This window comes from Paramisgurnus dabryanus, chromosome 20 (assembly GCF_030506205.2).
Source record: "Paramisgurnus dabryanus chromosome 20, PD_genome_1.1, whole genome shotgun sequence".
Taxonomy (NCBI): Eukaryota; Metazoa; Chordata; class Actinopteri; order Cypriniformes; family Cobitidae; genus Paramisgurnus; species Paramisgurnus dabryanus.
The window spans coordinates 12,690,911-12,716,663 of record NC_133356.1 but is presented as its reverse complement, the minus strand read 5'-3'; the positions used below and the strand labels follow the sequence as shown (position 1 = coordinate 12,716,663).

General features: G+C 36.2%; 1 protein-coding gene across 2 annotated transcripts in view; it reads right to left on the bottom strand.

Annotated features, from left to right (window-relative positions):
* kcnf1b (potassium voltage-gated channel, subfamily F, member 1b) overlaps positions 1-25,753 on the bottom strand; it is a 46,921-nt gene that overhangs the window by 161 nt on the left and 21,007 nt on the right. The window contains exon 3 of one of the 2 annotated variants that reach the window (XR_010547008.2): positions 14,770-14,820. The exons of the other annotated variant lie outside the window; for it this stretch is intronic. The gene's annotated coding sequence lies outside the window, so the exon portion shown is untranslated. Of the gene's footprint in view, positions 1-14,769; positions 14,821-25,753 lie in introns of those variants that run through there. 2 annotated transcript variants of the gene reach the window in all.

Genomic DNA, 25,753 nt, shown 5'->3' with positions numbered 1-25,753 from the left:
GCAGTCATAACGGACCGTCTGCACTTTCTACATCCAGCCTCAAGAGTGTTGCATTTTTTAAAAAATGGTCGAGTTACATTACTTCTGACTCTCTTGTACTGAATTGTCTTTTAAATCCATCTCCTGGATACTCATTTTGTTATAATTTCAGATCTTGCATCGGTGAATCAGCATGTGATTCATTCACGCTACTCTTCCAGACTAAATACAGGAGACCTCACAATCCAGTCATCAGGTAACTGACTCCCACACACAGGTGAAAGACTCTCCTGTCTCTCTGCCTCTCTTTGCCTGTCTATCTACCTGTCAGACCAAGCAAACACCCGAACAGAAAAGCCATGAATGCCAGTAAGTTTATTTATATGGAGTACAGAAATAGAAAGAGAATATGGTTCACACAAAAATAAAAGATCTGTGCTAAATTACTCTAAAACCTTCATGTTGCTCCAAACTTCTGACTAGTTGTTTTCTGCAAAGTTAACTTTTGAAAGAATATGCTGACAGCTCCTTTTCATATAAGGAAAGTAAATAAAGAGTAAATGAGGCTGTCAAGGTCTAAAAGGACATAATCTACCACTCTCCAATGATCTGATATCATAAAAAAGTTGCATTGATGCCATTTCATAACATATTTTTATTAAAAGACATTTATTGATAAAGAAAAAGTACCAACATTAAAAGTTGATCCACACTTCTGCAAATTTTGCAAAAGTCTTGCCAGAAACCTTATCCTTTAGTTGCAGTCTGACTGCATTAAGCTCAAGTCAAATGTGTTTACTGGGGATAAACAAACACTTTAAAACTCAGTGTGTGACAGCATCTCTCCTCTTTTACCTCTGGTGACAAAGAATGTGTTTCCTCTCCGTCTCCTGTGCTTAATGATCACTTTATGGGCTGCACACACTGGTCGTTTTCTTTTAAATTATTCTGACCTTGACTTCAGCACTGTAGGCGTGCAACACGCTGAGATCTCATTTAAAGTTCCCCTAAACGGTCATTTTCTCTGAAGAGTTTGTTTTTCTAGTTATTGTTTTACAAATTCCAGCCCTTAAACGCAGTTTCCTAGCATTTGACGAAGTCTATACGACTGCATTGATCTAGCACAGTTAAAGTTCATGGTATACTCTTAAGAATGCTTAACTGTGTTTGTATTGATCCATCCATGTTGGCATGCTTCCTCTCACTTACGCTGTAATTTGTGTTGTCAGGGGCAAATCAATTTTAATGCAGGACTAGACACCTTAATCACAACAATGAACTTCAGATATAGATCCTATAGAAAGATACCGATAAGTCTCATGAGCTGAGTAAGGAGAGATAGAGAGGTTCGAGATAACATTAGTATATAGACCTTTTGTGAGTATACGTCACTGCAAGGTGCGCATGCAATGTGGTGGCAGAAAAACAGTGGAAATGAATTACAGTGAAACGAGAAAGATAACTCACTAGAAAATGTCTTGTTGTGCTGTTGAGTGTCAAAATAGAAATACCAAAAAAAAGATGGCCTTCATTTTTATAGAATGTCATCGTCGAAGACACCATTATAATCGTAAGTGTTTATGGTAGCAATAAGCCCTTAAACGGACAAACTGTAGTAATAAAATCATCTGAAAATTTTTTAATAATTAAATAGAAAATAATTAATGATGATGTCCGGTGTTTTGTTGATGTCTGTTCCCTTTATGTGTTTCTTGAATGGGTTATAATAAAAAGGCAATAATATCCCAATTTATTACATATTTCATAATTTTTCCATTTTCTATTATTTCTTTTTACCTTATATCTTAGCCTATGTCTTCTTCCTGTTTGTTCTAACATTATTATGTTTACATACTAAATAAATATATAAATATAGCACACACATGATGTAAAGTGTTATTCATATATAAACAGGCCTATGCATATTAATTTGTATGTTAACATAATAGTTTTATAATAACAAAGTTTTAGTTTAGAACAAACATGTAGGCTATATATATATGGAAGAAACATGAAAATTATGAAATATTTAATAAATGGTATTATATAGAATACATGATAGTATTGCTTTTATATATACTTTAGCGATTCATTTTGTAAAAATATTTTTTTTGATTTACCAATAAAGAACAATAAATATACATTACATGCATGCACATATATCAGTAACCAAGTCATTTAAACTTTTATTTTTTTTAAAGGTCTAGACATGAGAAGCTCTGATACAGTAGAAAAAACGAACAGTATAAGTGACTTTTAATAAGAGAATAAAACATAAAAGAATATTTTTTATGTTTACGCTTACATAAAGGAAAATATTCTGTCAATGGAGAATTAAACAAAAAGAGACGGTTGTTGTTTAAGCAAATTTAAATACATGTATAAATAAGAGGCAAAGATGATGTCCAAAATTTAAATTTCGAGGGAAGATTAGTAAACATGATTTTGCTTGTATGTGTTAAAGAGAAAAATATATGCAGTGATAAAATAAATTAACATGGCTCTTAGAGACTGCAAAAATCACACACTATTGGAAAAAATGGTCAAAAAATGGACCTAAGCTGTCACTTGGGTGGCATCCTTTCAAAGGTCCTACATTTGCACATCTTTGGTACCAATATGTCCTTCTGAGGTACTAGTATAAACCCTAGGTGCAAATGTGTATGGTACTGCCTCAGTGACACGGGATTGCATTTTTTTATAATTTTTTTGAGACCCTACATGAGACTAAACATGAGATAAATACTAAAAACCTTCAACAAATTCAAAATAGATCAAACACATAATTACCTATCGACTGGTTTTATTAGTATCATGTTTAATTAAATTAATTGAATTTTTTCTGTGTGTGAACCATTCAAACTACAAATGGCATGTTAAGAGAAACCTAAAAAGCACTTTTGAATGTGAAGAAATGTTTTTTCCAGAAGTGGTTGAAATGTTACACTGTTGCCCAAGGGATTCCTGTTAGTTTACAAGCGATATCGCTCAAACAAAAGTAAGTGCCCTTATAAACCGCAGCAGTGTTAAGAGGGAAAATACTCGAAGCCGCACAAAGATGGGTGGCCTTCACTCTCTCCACAGTCACTTCAGAGCTGTTAAAAAGCCATTTAGAGTCTAACTGCTGAGAAGTGAAATGTTAACCACACCAGAAGAAATAATGGTAGAAGTTAAACGTTGTAACAGTTGCATGGGCTGCAGTTAAGATTAGTTAACAGGTAAAAATTTGGGGTAATGCTATAGACACAGACTTAAAAAAAAATGTGACCCATGATGTGACTACAGTTTACTGAGATTCACTGTCATTTCATGATAAATAATTATTTTATTTGATTAATTCTTAAAAAAGCTTAAAAAAATAAAAAGTTGCAAACACTATGCAGATATACTCTTTCATTTACGTTTTCCTGGTGCAAATAGAAAATATATCAAATCTGCATCAAAAATCCTGCAAATCACTTTGAAACATGACTGCTCAACCAGATGTAAATTTTTTGCCACAAAAAAAACTTCTATTTCTATTTGCTTTAAAATAGAAAATGCATTCTGTATAGGTCACTATAAGGAGTCCCATGACTCTCTCAAAGCCCCTAAAAATACACAGAGATTAAAGATGAACTCCGAGTCCTTTCACAAAGACTCTACTCACAGTGAAACCCTACGGTCTTTTACTTATCTTCCTGCAGTACCTGTGCCTCAGGCCCAGTATAAATATGAACAAAATCTGTAGCATCCGTATTGAAGTGGATATTTTATACATTTTCAATGAACTTCAACACTCATATGTCACAGATCAAAGTGCTCCATTCTTCACTTAAAACTCTTATAGCTTGTATTGAAAAATAAAACCGCCCAAAAGCTGTTTAGTAATGATGAACAACACACAGCCCTCTCTCAAACCTACACAGCGAACTACCTTATAGCAGTGCTCAACATATGTATAATTTATGTAAGATTAATAAATCAAATGTAAACAGCTAGTCTTTTTACACAGCTCTTGGAAACGGTATCGCAGAAAATGTTTTTAAAACCTCAGTATTGAAACTGTTAACTGACCCATGCCTAATAATATATATATATAGTAAAGTATTAATACCAGTGGGTAATTAGAGCAGAGGTAGAGGTCAGTGATAAATTGATGAAGGACTGGCGATGTGTGAGTAATTTAGCCGTGTCTTAACTTCCTTCATTAACCTCTTGCCTTGCAGACCTGCTTGACCAAACCCTACTGAAAATAGGCAGACAGTCTTATTAAACGCACATCGCGATACACACACATAGCATCTCAGCCATATACATGCACAGACTCTTGTTCTTAATGGTTTATTTTCAAGCATCAATTTACTGGTTGTGTGAAAAGAAGACACAGTGCGTAACCCTGCAAATCATCAGGAATAGATCAAATAGGAAATGGATGGACTTTAACCTGAAAAATGTGTAAACGTTCTCGAAATTTTATCATATACCTATAGCCTATACGTTCATTTTTATTCACTCTTGTATATTCGTCTCTGCAGCTTGAAAATGGAGTGGTAAAATGAAAGAGTGTAATAAGCTCTCCATATAGTGAATAATAATTATGGATTGAAAAATCACTTTCCTGCCAAGTAAAGCAACATGATCATGGAGCTCTGATGTCACAGATCGGCTGTTGAGTCATTCATCTCCCACATACTGCTTGCAAATCTCCTGCATCACAGACATAGCTCTTAAAGTTAGATCAGCAGTTTATAACGGCGTGTGTCTATGTGTGTGAGTGCTTTAATTACTGATTCATGTCTATTACGGGTGATGCTTTGAACTGTGGCAGCAAAAAGGTCAGAAAGAGAGAGAGGTAAAAAGAGAGAGTTAAAGGCACACTCCACTTTTTTTGAAAATAGGCTCATTTTCCAGCTCCCCTAGAGTGAAACATTTGAGTTTTACCGTTTTGGAATCCATTCAGCTGATATCCAGGACTGGTGGTACCACTTTTAGCATAATCCATTGAATCTGATTAGACCATTAGCATCGTGCTAAAATTAACCAAAGAGTTTTGATATTTTCCTATTTAAAACTTGAATCTTCTGTAGTTACATCGTGTACTAAGACCGACAGAAAATTAAAAGTTGCGATTTTCTAGGCAGATATGGCTAGGAACTATACTCTCATTCCTAATAATCAAGGACTTTGCTGCCGTAACATGGCTGCAGCAGGCGCACTGATATTACGCAGCACCTGAAAATATTCCCTTAGGCAACTTTCAATTTTAAAACAGTAAAAATCAAATGTTTAACTCTAGGGGAGCTGTAAAATGAGCATATTTTCAAAAAAAGTGGAGTGTCCCTTTAAACATTCTTGAAAGATTATAAAACTATAAAGCCAAAACTGGTTCTTCTATGGCATCGTGTAGCACCTTTATTTTTTATTTGTTGTTTTTCACACATAAGGCTAGCTTTATGTGCACTTTTTATGTTTGGGTAGAAATAGATGTAGTATGACTGCAAAAAGTAATGATTTCTAGTGAGCTGCACCAGTCACCAACAAAATTCCTCTGAAACTCAAATATTAAGACCATGAGACAAACCAAAACTAAAGCTATGAGACAGCATAATAATTTCGTTAACATAAGGATGAGTGGACTGGCAGAAGGCCTCCTGCAGCTCCCCACGTCCATCTGCAAGAGAAAATTCTGTCTTTATCTTTTTCACCGAACACGCACACATACACCATCATACAGAGACCTCTCCCCTGAGCCCATGGATTATTGATCAATGTAAAGAGCACAGGCTAGAAAACATACACCCTTTCATGAAAAAGAATGAAAAGGCACTTTCTTTTCTAACATATTCCATCTTCTTCGGCCCAGCAGGAATCTTCAAATGCCACCAGACCGTTCAGCAGAGAAATTAAATGGAAAGAGAGGCAGGGTGGAAGAGACAGAGTGAAGAATGTTGTTAAAGGGTTCTGAGAGAGGACAACTAAAGGTCAAAATAAAATAGCCATTCGGTTTCACTACTTTCCTCTGACAGACCATATAAATAACACAGATGGAAAACAGAGAGAAGATTGATACTGTATTATCCATAATACTGTTTCAGATCAACATAAAATAAAAAATGAACCCATTTTAGATTAATTCCCCATTAAAAAAAGATTTATGCATTGTTTCTGATATTGTGTAATTCTGGGTGACATCACAAATCATCCATTTTCCATCTTAAACCCCTCCCACCACTTGGCTCCAGATCACCAATCATGTTTCCTTACTAAATATCCTGTTAAAATATGTCAGATCATGGAAATAAAAGTGGTTGTAATCAAAGCCATTATTTACTCATCCATATGTTTGTGCCAAACCAGTAAGACTGTATACAGAAACAGCATTTTACCCATAATTTAACTACAAACGTAACATTGAAATATGGTTAATGTTACAGTTGTAAATTTGTAGTTTACTACAAACACTAAAGCTGAGTTATGGTACTGCAGTAAAACTATGTTTTTATGGAAGAGAGTTTACTGTTGAAGAGGAGAGGGGAGAATAAAGATCCCGAGCAGATGAACAGAGCAAGACATTTGTTCATGTTCTCCTGCTGTCATTAATAATGTAACACATGGCATCTTATAAATCAATCCCTCTCCCACAATCACTCTATCACATAGTAACGAAAACTATGTATATTCAGAGATTAGACAAATTTGTGTAAGTGGCGTGTAAGAGGCAGTTTGTGTTGTGATCGATGACTAATGACTGATTAATTATAATCAATACAATAATTACAGAGAGTGAGCAGTGTGGAAAGGTGAATCAATATCACTGGTCATTGTGGTACACATGGTGATTTAAAGGGATAGTTCGGCCAAAAATGATATTAAACCCATGATTTACACACCCCCAAGCCGTCCGGGATGCATATGTCCATCGTTTTTCAGACGAACACATTTTCAGTTATTTTAGAAAATGTTTTAGATCTTTCAGTTAATCAAATGTAAAGTTACAGGGTCAACTCCTTCAAGTCCAATAAATGTACATCCATAAAATAAATCCAATCTGCTCCACGTTGATAAACAAAGGCCTTCTGAGGGTAACCCGCGCCGCTTGTTGTAGAAATATCTATAATTGAAACTTTATAAACGAAAATAACTAGCTTCCGGTAACGCCACCATCTTAGATGCGTCCGCATTCAAGATAAGAGCGTATGCAGTTTACGGAGGGTTCTGTGCTGCTGCTCTGTGCCTCCGCCCTCCGAATTTGTCATACGTCACTAAGAAAAAATGCGTACACTACACTGACACTCTCTCCTGAATACAGAGTCTAAGATGGTGGCATTACCGGAAGCTAGTTATTTTCGTTTACAAAGTTTTAAAAATTGATATTTCTACAACAAAACAGCGGATTACCGCCAGAAGGTCTTTGTTAATCATTATGGAGCCGTTTGGATTTATTTTGTGAAGGATGGATGCACATTTATTTAACTTGAAGGAATGGACCGTGTAACTTTACATTTGATTAACTGAAAGATCTAAAACATTTTCTAAAATAACTGAAAATGTGCTCGTCTGAAAAATGAAGGACATATGCATCTCGGACGGCTTGGGGTTGAGTAAATCATGGGTTGAATATCATTTTTGGCCAAACTATCCCTTTAATGAAAATCTGTTGGTTTTCATATCTCAATCCTGCAAAGACATTATTTTACCGAATAAGTTCAGAAAGGACATCAAATGTGTTGCATTGTGGGTAGTGTATATTAAGCGTGTGATGGGTTTAATGTAACGATCTAAAATGAACTCTATGATGTAGAAACTCATTCACAGAACAATCACCTGAGATAAAATCATCAAAGCATTCAGTGAAATGTCTGTTCTGGGCCTAACACAAGCTCAGAGAAAGCATTATAAAAGCATCATCATCAAAATTCAATAGGTCCACCTCATGAAACTCTTGATTTAAATGATTCACCGGCACTTTCACTTATTTTATCTACAGATGGCCTGGGGGAATGTTAATGACCTAGCACTTTATTCTGCAATAAATAAAAGAAAGTATTGCATTTACATTCACATACATACTCAAACACCGCATTGCAGCAGGACTTGCCATGTTAGAGCTGTTATACTGCAGAAATCTGCATCGCACACATCCAAACAAACAAACATACTGACGCACAGACCCTGCCTTCAAGAAACACAAACACACACACACACACACACACACACACACACACACACACACACACACACACAGGATGCTGTATGGAAACCTCTGCCGGCTTGACCGCTTTGCTTATCAAAGTAATTAACCTTCAGATAAACAAACTGAACCACGCTCTCTCTATCTCTACAGTATGTCAATCTCTCTCTTCCACCTCTGCCCATGTCTAGAACTCCCAAGGGTGCTAAACAATTTTACTTTATCATAGTTTGGTACAGTAAATTTGTTTACTGAGGGTAAAGATAGATGGACAGAGAGAAACATTTAATATACCTTTTATTTAACAAAATGCATTACTGCTTCAAATAAATAAGAAAATGTACTACAGAACAATGATGGAATCAGATAATCCACATAAAACGAAAAAATTAAGTTTAATTGATGTTTTAAATGTTTGAGCAATATCAAAGTGGTTCCAAAGTGACAGCCTGCAGTCATAATTTCATTCATTTAATTTTATAACCACATTGAATATTATTTAAGGGACACTCCACTTTTTTGGAAAATATGCAAATTTTCCAGCTACCCTAGAGTTAAACATTAAACCGTTTTGGAATCCATTCAGCTGATCTCCGGGTCCGATGCTACCATTTTTAGCATAACTTAGCATAATCCATTAAACCTGATTAGATCATTAGCCTTGTGCTAAAAATTAACCAAAGAGTCATGATTTTTTTCCTAGTTTAAACTTGACTTTTCTGTGGTTACATCGTGTACTAAGACCGACAGAAAATAAAAAAATTTCTAGGCAGATATGGCTAGGAACAATACTTTCATTCGGGCATAATAATCAAGAACTTTGCTGCAGGAGGCACAATGATATTACGCAGTGCCCGAAAATAGTTCCCTGCTATTGAAAGTAACCAAAGGGATTATTAAGAACACCTGATCAATTTCTCATTAATGCAATTATCTAATCAACCAATCACATGGCAGTTGCTTTAATGCATTTAGGTCAAGACATTCCTGGTCAAGACAATCTCTTGAACTCCAAACTGAATGTCAGAATGGGAAAGAAAGGTGAATTAAGCAAATTTGAGCGTGGCATGGTTGTTGGTGCCAATCTGCTCAGTTACTGGGATTTTCACACACAACCATTTCTAGGGTTTACAAAGAATGGTGTAAAGGGAAAAACATCCAGTATGCGGCAGTTCTGTGGGCGAAAATGCCTTGTTGATGCTAGAGCTCAGAGGAGAATGGGCCGACTGATATAAGCTGATAGAAGAGCAACTTTGACTGAAATAACCACTTGTTACAACAGAGGTATGCAGCAAAGCATTTGTGAAGCCACAACACGCACAACTTGAGGCGGATGGGCTACAACAGCAGATGACCCCACCGGGTACCACTCATCTCCACTACAAATATGAAAAGAGGTGACAATATGCACGAGTTTACCAAAATTGGTAGACTGGAAAAATGTTGCCTGGTCTGATGAGTCTCGATTTCTGTTGAGACAATTCAGATGATAGAGTCAGAATTTGACGTAAACAGAATGAGAACATGGATCCATCATGCCTTGTTACCACAGTGCAGGCTGGTGGTGGTGGTGTAATGGTGTGGGGGATGTTTTCTTGGCACACTTTAGGCCCCTTAGTGTCAATTGGGCATCATTTAAATGCCACAGCCTACCTGAGCATTGTTTCTGAGCATGTCCATCTGTTTATGACGACCATGTACCCATCCTCTGATGGCTACTTCAGACTAACTACAGAAGAGTCAAGTTTTAAATAGAAAACATATCGAAACTCTTTGATTATTTTTTAGCGCAATGCTAATAGTCTAATCAGATTCAATGGATAGTGCTAAGCTATGCTAAAAGTGGTAGCGCCAGACACAGAGATCAGCTGAATGGATTTCAAAAAGGTAAAAATCAAATGTTTTACTCTAGGAGAGCTGGAAAATTAGTATATTTTCAAAAAAAAGTGGAGCGTCCCTTTAAAACTCTGAAAACAGATTTTATGCCCACATAAACAGATAGAAAAATGTTAATAGCATAATGGTGACAAAGTACCATAGGGCTGCACAGTTTATATATATATATATGTGTTTATACCAGGTATTAAGATGCATCTTGGCTGATCAGATCACAAGTGTACAATGCTAAATACTGGTGTAAACGAAGTGTGAAACGTTTAGAGGTCGACCATTGTCGAATATATTCAGAGGTATTCATCCGGATTGCTTTTGTGGTATAGATGCGCGTGTGGTCGAATGTGTTTGAACAGCCAATCGACCAAAACCCATCTTAATTCGCGGTGTAAACAGCCTCTTAGCTCAAAGCTGATGTTATTTGAAGAGTCACTTTGAAGATAAATGAGAAATTTTTTTGGCTCTACGTGACATAAGCAAAAACAAGTTTACGATCCAGAAACTGCAGCTATGCCCTTGAAATTAATTTTCTGGAACAGCTGGAGCTGTTGTCTATGTCTTAATGAAGTTATCGGCCCTTGTGGAAATGAATTCAGACACTTAAATTTTTGTCATAACCATGAGGTGTCCCCTAGAGTATAGATTAGTGTCTGCTGGACTGGACTTCAGTACAGTTTCACCAACTCCGCACTGATCATTAAAGTTATAATGTTGGACATAAAAACAGATTCTACGGCATTTAAGCAAATGTCCAATCTGTTCGTTTGAATATAACATTTAGTTTTAATACCTTTCTTAGTGGACCTGAGGATTTTTATGGTGATCAGCTCTCTGGAGAATATGGTGCAGAGTTAAATTATGCTTATATGGGAAGACTGAAAGCACATCTAAGAAACTAAGAAAGAGATGATCTCCATTGCTTTTATAACCCCATAAACCACATGCAAATTTCTCTGTTTTTCTTCCATCACTGAACCAAAACAGCAGCTCAGTTTGGCCCCTCTGGCTGTCGGTGCTGTGGGGAAGATCATTTATTTTTCTTTTAATTTTGTGCACAGCTTTTTAGTTTCTTAGTGAGAGAGATGAGTCGTCTTATTAGCTTCTGGCTATATTGGCTTCATGGGGTGAAAGTAAAACATTGGAAGAAATTTGAAAGTAAAGAGAAAAAAAGAAAGATGTGATGAAAGACCAAAAAGATGGAGGGAGTCCACATTTTCCTCCAATTATCTCAAACAGCCTTTAGACATTTAAGTCTGATACACTTCCACAAAAAAGCAACATGGTTCAGTGATGTCCCCACAGCATGTTTAGAGCTTGAGAGAAACATTTACCACTCTTTATCAGAGGTCAGAGTTAGGTCGGTTTGAGATATGTGATTAAATTTCCTAGGTTGCTTTGTCGCATTGAAGTGCAGAAGCGGTCGTGCACCTTATTGGAATTGATCTATATGGTGCCATTGATCTGTTTCCCACTCACTCATTATGGTCATCAAACACAAACCACCAACAATCTGATTAAAGACTGCGTAAGAAACGAGATTAGTAATCACTTTAAGTTAGGGTTGACTGTACATTAACTTCCAGGTCTCCAGAGACTCCGCTGTCAATTGAAATAAAATTACAACATCCCTGTAAATTCCTTTAAGACGCTCTAACTAAATCAACTGGTGGTTATTACTTTACTCACAAGGTAAGCATGCAAGTTTTAGAAAAGTTAATATTGTCCAATATACAATCTAAAAAAAATGCAGGATTATTTTTAATACAGTATTGGGTCAAAAAGGGGTGAACCCAGCCGCTGGGTTTATATTAAATTACAACCCATCGAGCTGGGTTCATCCCCCTTGGACCCAATGCTGGGTTGAAAATAACCCATCAATTTGAACATGGCATTTTAGCATCTAAAAATATACTGCAACTGTTATACCAAATTGATAATAAAAATGAAATGATAAACTATGTGTAATCACTTCTCAAAGAACCAAGAAAGTAATTAAGCTACTAAACACTAACAGCATTTCTAACTATTAAAATGACAAAAACAGTAATTGCATTGTGTTGGGTAGAACAAATGACATTCATTAAATCTGATGTGTGAAGAAGCACAAGATACACAATACAAGTTAGAGAAAACATACAAGTACTACATCGCAAACTCTGTTACACATACAGAAATGCCACGTTGCCAATTTTTCCAATCTTTGCACATGACAAGCTGCATGTAATTATTTAAACAAAGATTGAAGGTACTAGTCCAGGCGGGGTGAGCACATACTACAGTAATATCAGACACGGTTGAATTTACCCCTCTTCAGCACCTACACTAAAAAATGTTCAGTTATTTCAACCCAGTGTTGGGTTAAAAAGGGACCTTGTGTTAGAGCTGTAATCGGGCCTTAAAAGTTAGGCCCGAAATGTCCGGAGCCCGACAGAATGCAGCCCGAACCCGAACGTACATTTAGATTGACAGCTTTTTAAAAGCCCGAACCCGTTTACAGCCCGACATTATTTAAATGTGCGCACACACACAGCTTTTGTCAAAAATGAGAAATTTACACAGGTTTTAACATTATTTATTCATGACTAATAATCTACACGCCACTTGGAAGTTGAAACAAAGAAATAAGTAATATGTAACATTGTAACATCTCATTCTAAATAGGCTTATGCAATACACTATAAATATGCCAATAAAATTATTATTTCTTAACGAATTAAATTAAGATAATACATTCTGAATTAAGATGGGTATTTGGCAATAACGAAATTAAGAGGCAGGCTCCGCGGAATTTGCGTCGGCACTTCTCTCCATTACTGCCAACATTAGTCTATATCCTCTGTCTAAATTATGTAAGACTCGATTAATATTTAGTTATACATTGAAAAACCTACTCACCAAGATTAGGCTACATGTTTTTGATGAGGAAAATCATTAAATCCACTGTAAATGAATTCAGCGCGATCCTGCGCTACTGATTTGAACTTGACCGGTCATTTACCTCACAAAGCCGGAGCGGAAGCCCGAGCCCGTGTAAAATGTTAGAAATGAAGCCCGAACCCGCCGGAGCCCGTCGGGTCCCGACGGGTCCCGTCGGGTTCGGGCAAAGATCTTCAGCTCTACCTTGTGTTGTAATTTAACCTATGCTGGTTGTTTCACTACAAAATGCTGGGCTGTTTTTCCCCACTGTTGGGTCAAATAAACATTTTCTGGGTTAATTTAACCCAGCGTCTATGCTCATCCTTTTTTGACCCAATGCTGGGTTGAAAATGACCCAGATGCATAATCTTAGATTATGTCCTGAGATCCTGTGGCCATGAATTATGTTAATTATTGAAGAAACACAGTTGTATTGTCATGACATCGACAGACTGATCTAAAGGAAAGTCGTGTTATAGTCATGACTTTTTTATTTTTTTATTTATGTCCGTGGCACGAAATTCAGCTTTTTTGTGCCTTGAGCACGAAAGTCTTTTTCGTGTCCATTGCAAGACTTTCTTTTTCGTTTAATTTTATGTATTGTTTTCTCATTGTTATGTATTTTCTTACCATTGTCATTTGGGGTCAACTCTAACCCCAGGCGAGAATAGTTTTAAAAGCGGAAAAAAAACATGTAGAAACCAATATATAAAAGTATATCCTAACCCAAACCCCAAATCTAACCCCAAGCGACAATGATTTAAAAATAGTGGAAAAAATGAGAAAACAATACATAAAATGCCACGAAAAAGAAAGTTGTGCTACGGACACACAAAACTATTCATAGAAATTTGTGTGCGTGACATGAAAAAGACATTTGTGTTCAAGGCACAAAAAAGCTTAATTTAATGCCATGGACACAAATAAATTAATAAAAATTTTCGTAAATTTAACACAATTTTCCGTGAGATCATGTTGGACATAGAATGAATTTAAGCATGTGGGTCTTTTCTAAATACAAAAAAATTGCGAAGAGTATTGAAGACTTACTGGTAAATATTACAGATGTTTTTATAGATTTCTCCATCTGTTCTCCGTATCCTGTTTAATTTGTTTGCAGTGTAAAGGATGAAGCTGTATTTTAGCCTGTAGAATGTCAGAAACAAAAACATCGGATTATTCATAAACCTGTATTATAATGCGACTTCTCTCAAATGTCACAGTAAGATGAAAAACTTGTAAACATCAACTAACACACAAACACCATTAAAAACAAAAACATTCTATAGATTTCTATAGTTTTTATAGAGCACTAGTTAGAGTGAGTTGCCCTAAAGTGGGACACTGCCTTATGTAGGACACCTAAGTTGTAGTGTTTGGAGGTCACCCAAAAATACATAAATGCTAGTAAAACTATAATATCACAAAAATAAAAATTGCATGACCTCTTAAATGACCAGTCATGGATGAGGGTGAGCAATCATCAAATAGGAATTTCATTTCACAGATGTCTAAAAATCTAAAATTGTCCCACATTAGGGCAATTAACTATAACCTAACCCACACTCTAACCCTAAGAGACAACTGGCATTTTGACCATTTAAAAAATGTAACTTTATTTACTTTATTTTTATAAAGATTGAGGATGTCCCCAAAGGGATGTATTGATAAGGTTTTGCTCACATTTGGGTTCAAATCCATCCCCAAAATATAGTTCAGTACTTTGCCTGCGCATTCAGAATCTTATGATTAATGGTAAACGAACTTGGCTTGCTGTCCTCAAAGGGAGCTCTGTACCTGAGCTCTGAACTTTCAGAGAAACCTGAGCGAGCCCCAAGTTCAACGCCCCTGCAACAGAACTGCACAGAGGAAGAAAGAGAGCAGTGAAGGAAAAGATGGGGAGGAGGAGGGATAATTGCAGCTATACGCTCATAACAATGATTGACAGGCCTGAATGTTTAGGCTCCTCCCGAACCTACGTTTAGAACTACATTTAAGGGGGTACTTCAGTGAATAGTGAAAATTACCCCATGATTTACCCATCACCCTCAAGCTATCCTCAATGTGCACATGCACTCTTAGAAAGGATGTGTTAATTTTTTTACACATCTTTGTGCATTAAGGTTTTAACACATTGTGTGTAATTTTAACACATTTTGTGTTGAACTTGTGTTTAAATAAAACACAAGTTGTGTTAATTTGTTGTTTCAATAATAACACAGAGATGGGTGGATTCTGGGACAACGCATTTATTGTGTTGTCCCAGAATCAACAGTAATGTGTTGTTTTTAACGCATTCGTTCTAAGAGTGTGAATATCTTTTTAAGACAAACACAAACAAAGTTATTTAAAAAAAAGTCCTTGCTCTTCCAAGCTTTATAACATTAGGAAACAGGAACAACAAGATCTCATGGCAAATCGTGTTATAGTCACAAAAAATGTGACTAATTTATTCATGTCCATGGCCAGGGCCGGTGCTACCTATAGGCAGAGTAGGAAAATGCCTAGGGCCTCAAGCTTGGAAGGGGGGCCTCCATAACTGCTAAGTCCATGTGCGCTAGTTCGACAATCACTACTGACAGCATTAAATAAAGTTTTAAGGTGAGTTCAACTTTATGCTGCGCTGACACCGCAAGAACCGCAGGCAGATGACTCGTGAAGTTAAAGAAGCCTAGATAAACAGCATTCAAATCGCTGCAGCTGACCGACTTTAAGTGACTGAAAGCGGCTATCACGTCTTTTGTTTCCTGCTTCGCAAAAGCGTCATGCAAAGACAGTGCAGTATATGATGCAGGTATTTTGAAATAATGCATTTTAAAAATAAACTTGGCTTTGTTCTGTGTATCAATGTAATTTCAGGACAGATCAAACTTGAGTGTTGCTGACTCTGTTTAGACACTTTGAATGCGTGTGCACGATAGCATTGCATTGGGAGCTGACTATCAAAATAGTCAAGTTAAAAATGGTGGTATTTAAAGTCAAACAGCAAACAAAAATGGCGTTACCTAAAGTAAACTGTCTGTGTATCTTTTAAGTCCTCTACCCTTTATTTTAGTTTTGAAATCATGAAAGTAGTTTGTATGTTTAACTTCTAGTGGCAGCTGATTTGTATGGATATTTAAGGTAGCCTATAAAAAGGTATTGCCATCTATGAACATAGTCTGATAGATAACTTTATACTGTATATTGGTTCAGTAAGAGGGAAATTCTTTTTTATACCCAGCTAAAATAAAAAACAATAAAACTTTTCTAGGAGGTGTTCACCTGTATTTTTTTTACGGTTAGGGTTTTTGCAATGTACTGTTGTCTTTTTAATTTTACTCTTTGGAAATTATCCCAAAAAGGTGTTTTTAATAAATTTGACTGCTTTAAAATGTTTAATACATGTGGTTTTGCATAATTTCTAATAAAATTTTAACATAAAGTTAATCAATTTGTTGCTAAAAACATAAAAAGGAAAAGTAATGGGGAAAAAAAATTTTAATAACTGTAGTGCTTAAATGATTTCTTACGAGGTAGAAAAACACGTTCTCATATTATTCTGACAATTAGAGGGGTGTATAGGGCCTCCAACATAAATTTTGCCTAGGCCCTCCAAATATCTAGAACCGGCCCTGTCCATGGCACAAAATTCTAACACAGTCTCACCCCATTTCGTCAATATTTGACGACACTTGACCATTCGTCATATGTTGACGTGAAGGGTATACCTTTCGCGTCATTTTTTGACGAACTGGGGACTTCAATACTATTACGTCCGTTGCATTCTTTTTCCTATTTTATTACCATTTGCGCGTCGGTTTAGGGTTAGATTACGCAAAATTAAACAGTGTACGCGAAATTAAACAGTGTACGCGAAATTAAACAGTTGTCACCTGGCGTTGGGGTTAGAAACAGTTGTCACCTGGCGTTGGGGTTAGAGTTAGGTTTGGGTAGGGATGCCATTATGTAAATCTAACCCTAAACCGACGCGCAAATGGTAATAAAATAGGAAAGAGAATGCAACGGACGTAATAGTATTGAAGTCCCCAGTTCGTCAAAAAATGACGCGAAAGGTATACCCTTCACGTCAACATATGACGAATGGTCAAGTGTTGTCAAATATTGACGAAATGGGGTGAGACTGGGTTGAAAATTCAGCTTTTTTCATGCCTTGAGCATGAATGCTTTTTTCTTCATGTCCGTGGCATGACTTTCTTTTTCGTGTCATTTTATGTATTGTTTTTAAATCATTGTCGCTTGAAGTTTGGGTTAGATTTGGGGTTTGGGATGTCTAAAAATGTAACAGAAAGTGATTCTAACCCCAACCCCAAGCGACAATGCTAAGAAAATAGGAAAAACCAATGAGAAAACAAGGCCTTCTGAGTGTAATAGATAAATATCCATATTTAAAACTTTAGAAACTATAACAACTAGCTTCCAGTGACGTAAGAGAATTGCTTTAAGTAGGTTCTCTCACACACACACACACTCCAACACAATGCACTGCTTTAATCTTGTCTTTACTGCTAAATATTAAAAAAATTATTGTAACAGTAAAACTCTACTTGCATTAAAACATCTAACTGCTGTGATGCAGAATCACAGATTTAAAATTGTCTGACAAAAATTCAAATTAACTTTATACTGCACCCTCTCGGTCTTTTCCTGCTGCTTTCATCTTTAATAAAAGCTCCAGACTAATTAACTTAGAAAAGTGAATTACAATGACAGTGTTTGAGCTAGGACATGTTTCTCATATACAGCACTTCTGCAATCAAATAGAGCAAAATACATTTTGAATTTGCTTTTGTTCTTCCCATTTGATTGTTTCAATTGTTTTAGTTTCTGATGTTGTACATCAAGGTTCCTTTTGCAACACTCTAGGCACTTGTGTAATGTAATGAAGAAAAATGTAAAATCACACCATATGTTTCAAAAGATTCAAACACATTATGCCAAGATCGACATGAGACGCACAATAGCATTTGATATCATCAAAGCCAAACATGGTGAAATGATAACAATTTAAATTAAGTTTTAATATTTTTTTATATTTCATGGGAGTAGTTCATTGAAGAACCCCATGTATAACCAAAACAACAACTTCTTTAAAAGTTTAAAATGTCATAGAAAATCACATACAGTGAATCTCAGAGCCTCAACACTGAGCCTTTTATAATATGAAAGTCATACAGTACATACAGAAGACTTCTCAAGAGAAAGTGCTTTGAAAAAGTGACTGAGACAGGAAAAGAGTATACGAACTGAGGGTTTAGAGAACTTCAGACTAAAATGTCACAGCCTGAATATTTCAGCAGAAAGGAGAACTAAGAAAGATTCACATCGTGGAGATTGATGTTTTCTGTTGTGTGTTAATCACTATTCCCTTGTGAATACAGCACTAGATCTGCCTGTATGTCATTGGCAACAATCATTTTCAATGAGAAACAATCATTTCTCTTTTCTCGCTCTAACAGGAATGTATTTGTTTTCAGTGCAAGCGGATTTACTGTGTGAAACCACTTTGTGTTTGTTAGTTCAAAAGAATATAAATGAGGCAGGAGTTCAAAGCCAGAACACAAGCCGGATAATTTATTTTATGTCTTATGGCTTGTTTTTTGTGCATTGTACTTCCAAAGCAATGTTTTCATTCTCTCAGTGTTATTATTAAGTTAGTAATGATATTACTCATATTTCTAATTTTCACTTACTTTTTGGATTTTAATTTGTTTGTTATTGCTGTTATTTTTGTTATACACAATACACACACTTTTGTTTAATCAACTCAGACTTACAAGTTACAAGTCGTTTTTGTTAGGATCCTGTCAGAATCATGTCGTGAATTATATCTAGTCTTTGTGACAGGGTCCTGGCAGTATGTTTTATGTGGGAGATGCGTGGTTTTAGTATTGGTTGATTCTGACCACGCATTTCCCGGGTCTCGTCACTTTTTCCCCGATCCTACTTGTAATGATTTCCAGGTGTATGTAATTTATTTTGTCCCTATTTAAAGTCCTTGTGCTTGATGTTCTTTGCTTGTGCGTTTGTCTTTCTTATTGTGAGTATCGTGTCCTGAAACGATCCTGTTTAGTTTATTGTTATTTTAGTAGAGTTTGTTTGTAAGTTTCTAGTTTAGTCAGTGTTTTGTTATCTTGTATTTGTGATGTTTTGCCCCCTCGTGGGTTTTGTTTTTCTGTTTTGTCTCTTTAATTAAACTCATCAGTGTTTTTTTGTATACATCCGTCTGCACCTGGGTTCTTGTCTTGACACCCGTGACAGTTTTAACTTATTTATATTGAGTTATTACAGCTTATAAAATGAAGTTGACTTATTTCAACTATATTTTATAAGTTATAAAAAACCTAATCTCTAGTCAAAATAAATAATATTAAGCTTAAACATCTTACATATTGCCCTGACATATAGATCTGTGCAAAAGTATTAGCCACTACCACCAGCTTTGTTGTTTTAGCAAAGGTTTAATGTCCATCCATATTTATTTTTTAATACAAACAGAAAATACAGGAAATATGTACACAAATTGAAACAAAACAGAATTACATTTTTTTTCTGGCATCAGTCAGTATTTAGTGCGACTTCTCTTGGCACGAAACACATCTTGAGCTTTTTTCAGAAGACTGAAGTCCTGAAGTCATTTGATTAGAATTAGAAATTAGGATTTAATTTTATTAAGGTGAAAGGGGAGTTTACCCTGAATACTTGACACTTCAGCTTATACTTTTATACAGTATTTTGAAACTACAAATGTGCTGTATTCTCTGGTTGTATTTTAATAAAGAGACTGAGAAATAATTATATGATCACTATACAATTGCAAAAACAACAAATGCATGATGGCCTAAGACTTTTGCACAGTACTGCATCTTAATATACATCAGTGACATTGTTTTGTCTCAAGATGCACACCAGTATTGTTTTTGGTGAAATTATGTTTGTATAAACTACTTAATGTCCTAATATAACTGAGACCTAGTCCTGGATCATGATGTTAAAACATGATTAGAGCTTAACTTGTCTTAAACCATGAACATTTCCCTGATGTTAATGCACGGAGAGAGATAGGCTATGCAGTTACCACACAGACTCTGAGAGCTGTCATGTTTTATACAAGCGAGTCTATTAAGTCTGCTGTAGTCTCAGTGAAATAGTTCACTCTCTCATAGTCTGTCTTTCTGTCTGTTTAGTCTTTTTAACAGATTCAGATAAATTGAAGTTCCTCTATTTCACTCACCCATAAGTGAGGCGGTACCACTCACAGGCTCGTGTGGGACACAATGCCTTGTAAGTTGGGATGTCACAGACAACCCACTGCGTTGTCAGACGTTTTGAGGAGGCACAGAGGCATTATTATCTTGACATTACCATGGAAACAGAAAGAAACAAGTCCTCATTAAATGAGAAAATGACACACAAAAAGCCTGCACACACTGACAGAGAAAAATAACATTAGTTGATGGAATTGGATGCTGACAAATAGGCACGCATATTTTACACAAACAAACACAATTGCAAAGTCAGGTAGAGAAAGAGAGCGGTGATAGAGAGATAAGAGTTGATACAATGAAAAAGGTATAAAACCATCAAATCTAAATCTGTTTTGGCCCTTCAAATGCTATTATTTTTATTACTCAATTTCAAAGTTTTTAAATGATAAATGCTTCAAAGCTGAATTCTGATTGGTTAAGCCGTGCTGTTGTAGATATAAATGTTAATGAAGCCGATATAAATGTATCAATTTGCCAAGCTGCAATGTTGCTTGGCAACATAAACAGCTAACACACTCTCAGAAAAAAATGGTACAAAAGCTGTCACTGGGACGATACCCTTTAAAAAGGTCCTTATATGTGCTATTTAGGTACAGATGTGTATATATTTGGTACCATTATCTTACCTTTGAGCTACTAATATGCACAATAATTTAGGTGCAATGTGTAATTTAGAAAATTAAAGAAATACAGATTTGGATTAACTTGAGGGTATGAGTAAATAATAACAATTTAAATTTTTCAGTGAACTATCCCTTTAAGTCCAAAATTTAAATTGTTGAAATGTAATAAAATTTTATTTACACCTCAAAGAAAACAATTACCAGTTTAAACAGCCTGTCAAAACATTTTATGTAACAAAAATCCAACTGTGTCAGTATAAATTCACTTTGTCTACATCTTTTAAAAAAGAAAAAAAACTCTTTCAACCCCTATAAACGTTAAGAAACATGTCTTACAAAATACTTGAAATAGTCACGCATTATTTTGCCTTAGTTTTGCGTGCCGTTGTCACGTATTTCCACCATTTTACGTGCCCGTGCCATGCATTTCTTTGCCGTGCCAGTGTCACGTATTGGTTACTCAACTGTTTTTCCTATTTTCTTACAATTGTCGCTTCGGTTTGGGATTAGAACAACTTTCTGTTACATAAAATGACATCCTTACCCAACTCTAACCCTAACGTCAGGTGACAATGGTTAAAAAAGCATACGAAAAAAATTGTATAAACCAAAACTTAAAGTGACATCCTAACGCAAACAGCAAATCTAACCCCAAACCGAAGCGACAATTGTTTAAAAATAGGAAAAACAGTTGAGTAACCAATACGTGAAACTGACACGGAAACTAAATGCGTGGCACGGGCACGTAACTTGGTGGAAATATGTGACACGCAAAACTGAGCAAAATAATGTGTGACTATTTCACGTAAATTTGTGTGATCGTGCTGACGTTAAGTCTTCATAGAACTTTTCCAAAATACAAAATACTCTTACAACTGCGTGATAGTTTTTTTTTTTATGGGGTTTAGCGTTTTAGTCTGTCATTTTAAAATACTGTCATTGAGTTCCTGTGACATTACTGCAACATTACACATTACTAGGTAAGACAACACAGTCTGTCTCATGGAAAATGGCAAGTATAAGGTATACACACACAACAAACCATCCCACATCACAAGTCTTAAATTCACACTGAGAGAGTGAAACGTGTGTCTCCTATTGTGTCATTTATGTAGTGTGTGTCTAAGCTTACTGTCTTCACAGGGTTTAGAGGGGTGATCACAGCTACACACTCCATTGGAGCAGCAGACGTCTGTATACACACCCTGCTCAGAAGCATCAGGGATCTGCCCGCACATAAAAAGACATTAGCACCCCACTGAGCCAACAAACGCTTCTCCAGAAACCTGCTGCTCCCTGATCTCACCAGAGAGAAATCGGTGGACTGTGAGCATCAGGTATGTCTGAGTCCTACACAGGTTTGTATTAAAACGCACCTGTGTTTCTGAATGGGTAATTAGTTTGAAAATAGAATCTGAAACCACATTAAAAATGTCATGATTTTCAAAGACAGAACCCAAATGCAGACAGCTCTCAACAAAAATTAGTTTTAGAAAATAACAGAAAGCACTCGAGGAAGCAAACAAGACAAACCGTAATGTGACCAAAGTAGCAAAACACATTGAAGACAATGAACGAGTACAAGACAGAAAACACATTAAATAGGGAAACTAATCAAGGTAAACAGGTAAGAGGAGTAACTAATAATGAATCATTAATTGATAACAATGGGGCGGGGCCAGACTCAAAACTGGGAAACACTTCGCCCACAAGACATCATTACAGAGAGGTACCAATGCCATGATCCTGTCACAATAAACAAGACACAAAAATATATGAAAGCTGACAGGATTGTGACAGTTTCTTCATTTTAACCTTGATTTAAAGAGAAAATATGTTTTAAAAACCACTAGTGTTATATATTTGTATGTTTTACATTATCCCAAATGTTTTCAGCAATGTTTGAATTAAGAGAATTTGCACTAGCAAAACACCCCTGTTCAGACACTGTCAGGAAAAAAAGGTAAAAAGCTACCACTGGGTTTATATCTGTACATAAATTGAACATATTTGGACCTTATTAAAGTGTACGTCCCAGTGACAGGCTTTTGTCCCTTTTTTATTGACATTTTAGGATCGCTTGTCAATAGTATTATGTTCGGTTTATCCTCAGTTTCTGCTTTTTCTGCCTGATTGGTGTGTTTGACTTCATGTGGCACTGCACAGACAGATCAGCGTGTGACATCAAAATATCGCAATTCAAAAGCTTACCGTTGCGTGGCTATGTGATACTTACTGTAGCGTTATGAAGCTACGCCATTGTTGTTGTTTAGGGGTGACCATACGTGCCATTCTACCCGGACGCATCCTGTCCAGGATTTCGGTGCGTCTTCCGGAAGTCGTAATTGTTGACCGCATACGCCATTCAGTAAAAAACAGAAGACATACAATCGTAGTTTCATTCTTACCTTAAAATGTAACAGTTGGTTTTCTGTAATAACAATAATAATAATCCTATATGACGTATGCGGTCGACAAATACAACTTCCGGAAGACGCACCCAAAATCTTGGACAGGACGCGTCTGGGAAGAATGGCACGAATGGCACCCTATTGTTGTTTAGCTAATTCTATAATGGCGAAAATGACATATTGTGCCTTTAAAAACAGGTTTGTTCCTGCAATATCCATAGGTCACTGACTCGTCAAATTTCAGATCTTGATTTTGTTAACTCCATTGTAAAGGTCTTTTTGAAGATTTCCTATTTCCTTACTGTCACACATGACCATCTTTTGAGCATTCTCAATTCATGGTGAAAAAACACGAAGTTTTAACACCAATTTGTTTAGCTTGAATACAAACAGTTAAAATGGTGATAATATAATTTGTAAAAAATATTTGTAAGATATAAAAAAACAATACACAGGAGCCTGACCATAAGTAAATAACTCACTAACGCAGATCTACACAAATCATACATCTTTGTGATTGTGAATATAAGCCAGTACACTTTTTTTTCGAGGAAAGAAAGGAGGAAGAACTGCGTAAACAGCTTTAGCAAATACACACCAATCAGACCACTTGCTTCCACGAAATAAATGTGCATTAGGGCGGACAGAAACCCTGCAGGCAGAATTGCTTCAAAGCTTATTTACTGTGTGCGTGTGCGTGTGCGTGTGCGTGTGCGTGTGCGTGTGCGTGTGTGTGTGTGTGTGTGTGTGTGTGTGTGTGTGTGTGTGTGTGTGTGTGTGTGTGTGTGTGTGTGTGTCAGTGCCTTTCGCCCACATACTGTCATTTTCACACCTGTTTCTATGTGATAAGAGTCTTCTCTTTAATTTTACTCTCATGATAATAAGGGCTTGTGTCTTGTAAAAATTGACAAACACATGACAATACAGTTACCTAAACCTAAATAAAATACATAATCTAAATATAATCATATTTGATTAGTTTACTGTTTTTGAATGAATTAAGTTGTATATCCAGCTTAAAGCTTTAACAAAAAATACGCTGGATGCCGGAAAAACACTTTCATAGAAACACCGCCTAATGCAATGATTTAGCTTTCTTACAATCCTTAAAATAAAGGTGGTAAAGCAGTGAGGCCCTAAAATTATCTTTTTTGGTTTTCTAAGAAAATCTTCAGTCAAAGGTTCTTAAAATAACCATTTGTTTCTTTAGGAGGTCGCATACCGAGCAGCGCTGCATCATGTCGCAGTCAGGCATCGCACATCGAACACGCACATTCTCAGCCTATGTTAGTTAACGATTCGGGACAAATATGATTTGCATCATAATTTTTTGCATTTTATTTGTGCAATAGGAAGGTTCTGTGGTGTTAAAGGTTCTTGATGGAACCATACAGCATGACAAAGAACCCTTTGATAAACCTTATTTTTTTAATGGTGTAGGCAGCTGAATGTCCTTATACAAAAACGCTTAAATGCACAAACACACACCACCGATGAACTCATTCTCTTACCTCATTGCCTGATTACAGAGCATTTCATCTTTTAATCTAATAGCAGTTTCAACAGAATGCACACTCTTTGGCATGTGACTTACACGTGTGCGTTTGTGTCTAAGTGATTAATGGTTTATCAATATAAGTGTTTGACTGACTGTACTCCATTTACATTTAGCAGACGCTAAAGCGACTTACAAAAACTAGGAAACAATAAAGGGATTTGTCATAGGGAGACAATAATACAAGAAGTGCTTATACTACCAAGTAAAAGATTTCACAATTCCAAAACAATACTTGGAGGGAAAAAGAGCGAGAGAGAGAGAGAGAGAGAGAGAGAGAGAGTTAGTGCTATGAGAGATGTGGTTGACCGCACTACCATTGGAAGATCACCAGCAAGGAGTAATGAAGGAGAATGAGTTGGAAAGTGATTTAGTGCCCTTTCGGGAAGGTATCACAAGGTGCCGCTCATTTGCTGAGGTTCTGGATGGGGTGTAGGAATGTAGGAAGGTGTAAAAGTATACTGGTGCAGTGCCAGTGGTAGTTCTGTAAGCAGTAGTGACTACACAGTATTTCTCTTTCTGTTAGCATTCAATTAATCTCTGTGATGTATTAGTGGGACACAGTTTTGTCAACATTGCTCTATGATTAACACAAATGTAAGTAAATTATGCATTAAATGAGATACCAAAAAATGACACAATAAAGATGGATAAGGTCAATACTTTAAAGACAAACATTAAATACATCTCAGTCGGTTTCAGCACATAAAACAAAGAACGCTCTCAGAATGAGACACCAGTGCAACCAAATTTCAAAAGCATCACTGCTCCCAAATAAATTTGTTTTCGGTGAAGCACAAACCTACACTTTATCTCCTCTCCAACCTATTCTCCAGTGGTGGCCAGTGACATATTTTTTAGAGGGCACTTGATGGAAGTTCGTCAAAACATGTATGTAGCCCGTTATGTGTGTGGTTCCTTTTTACAAAATATGT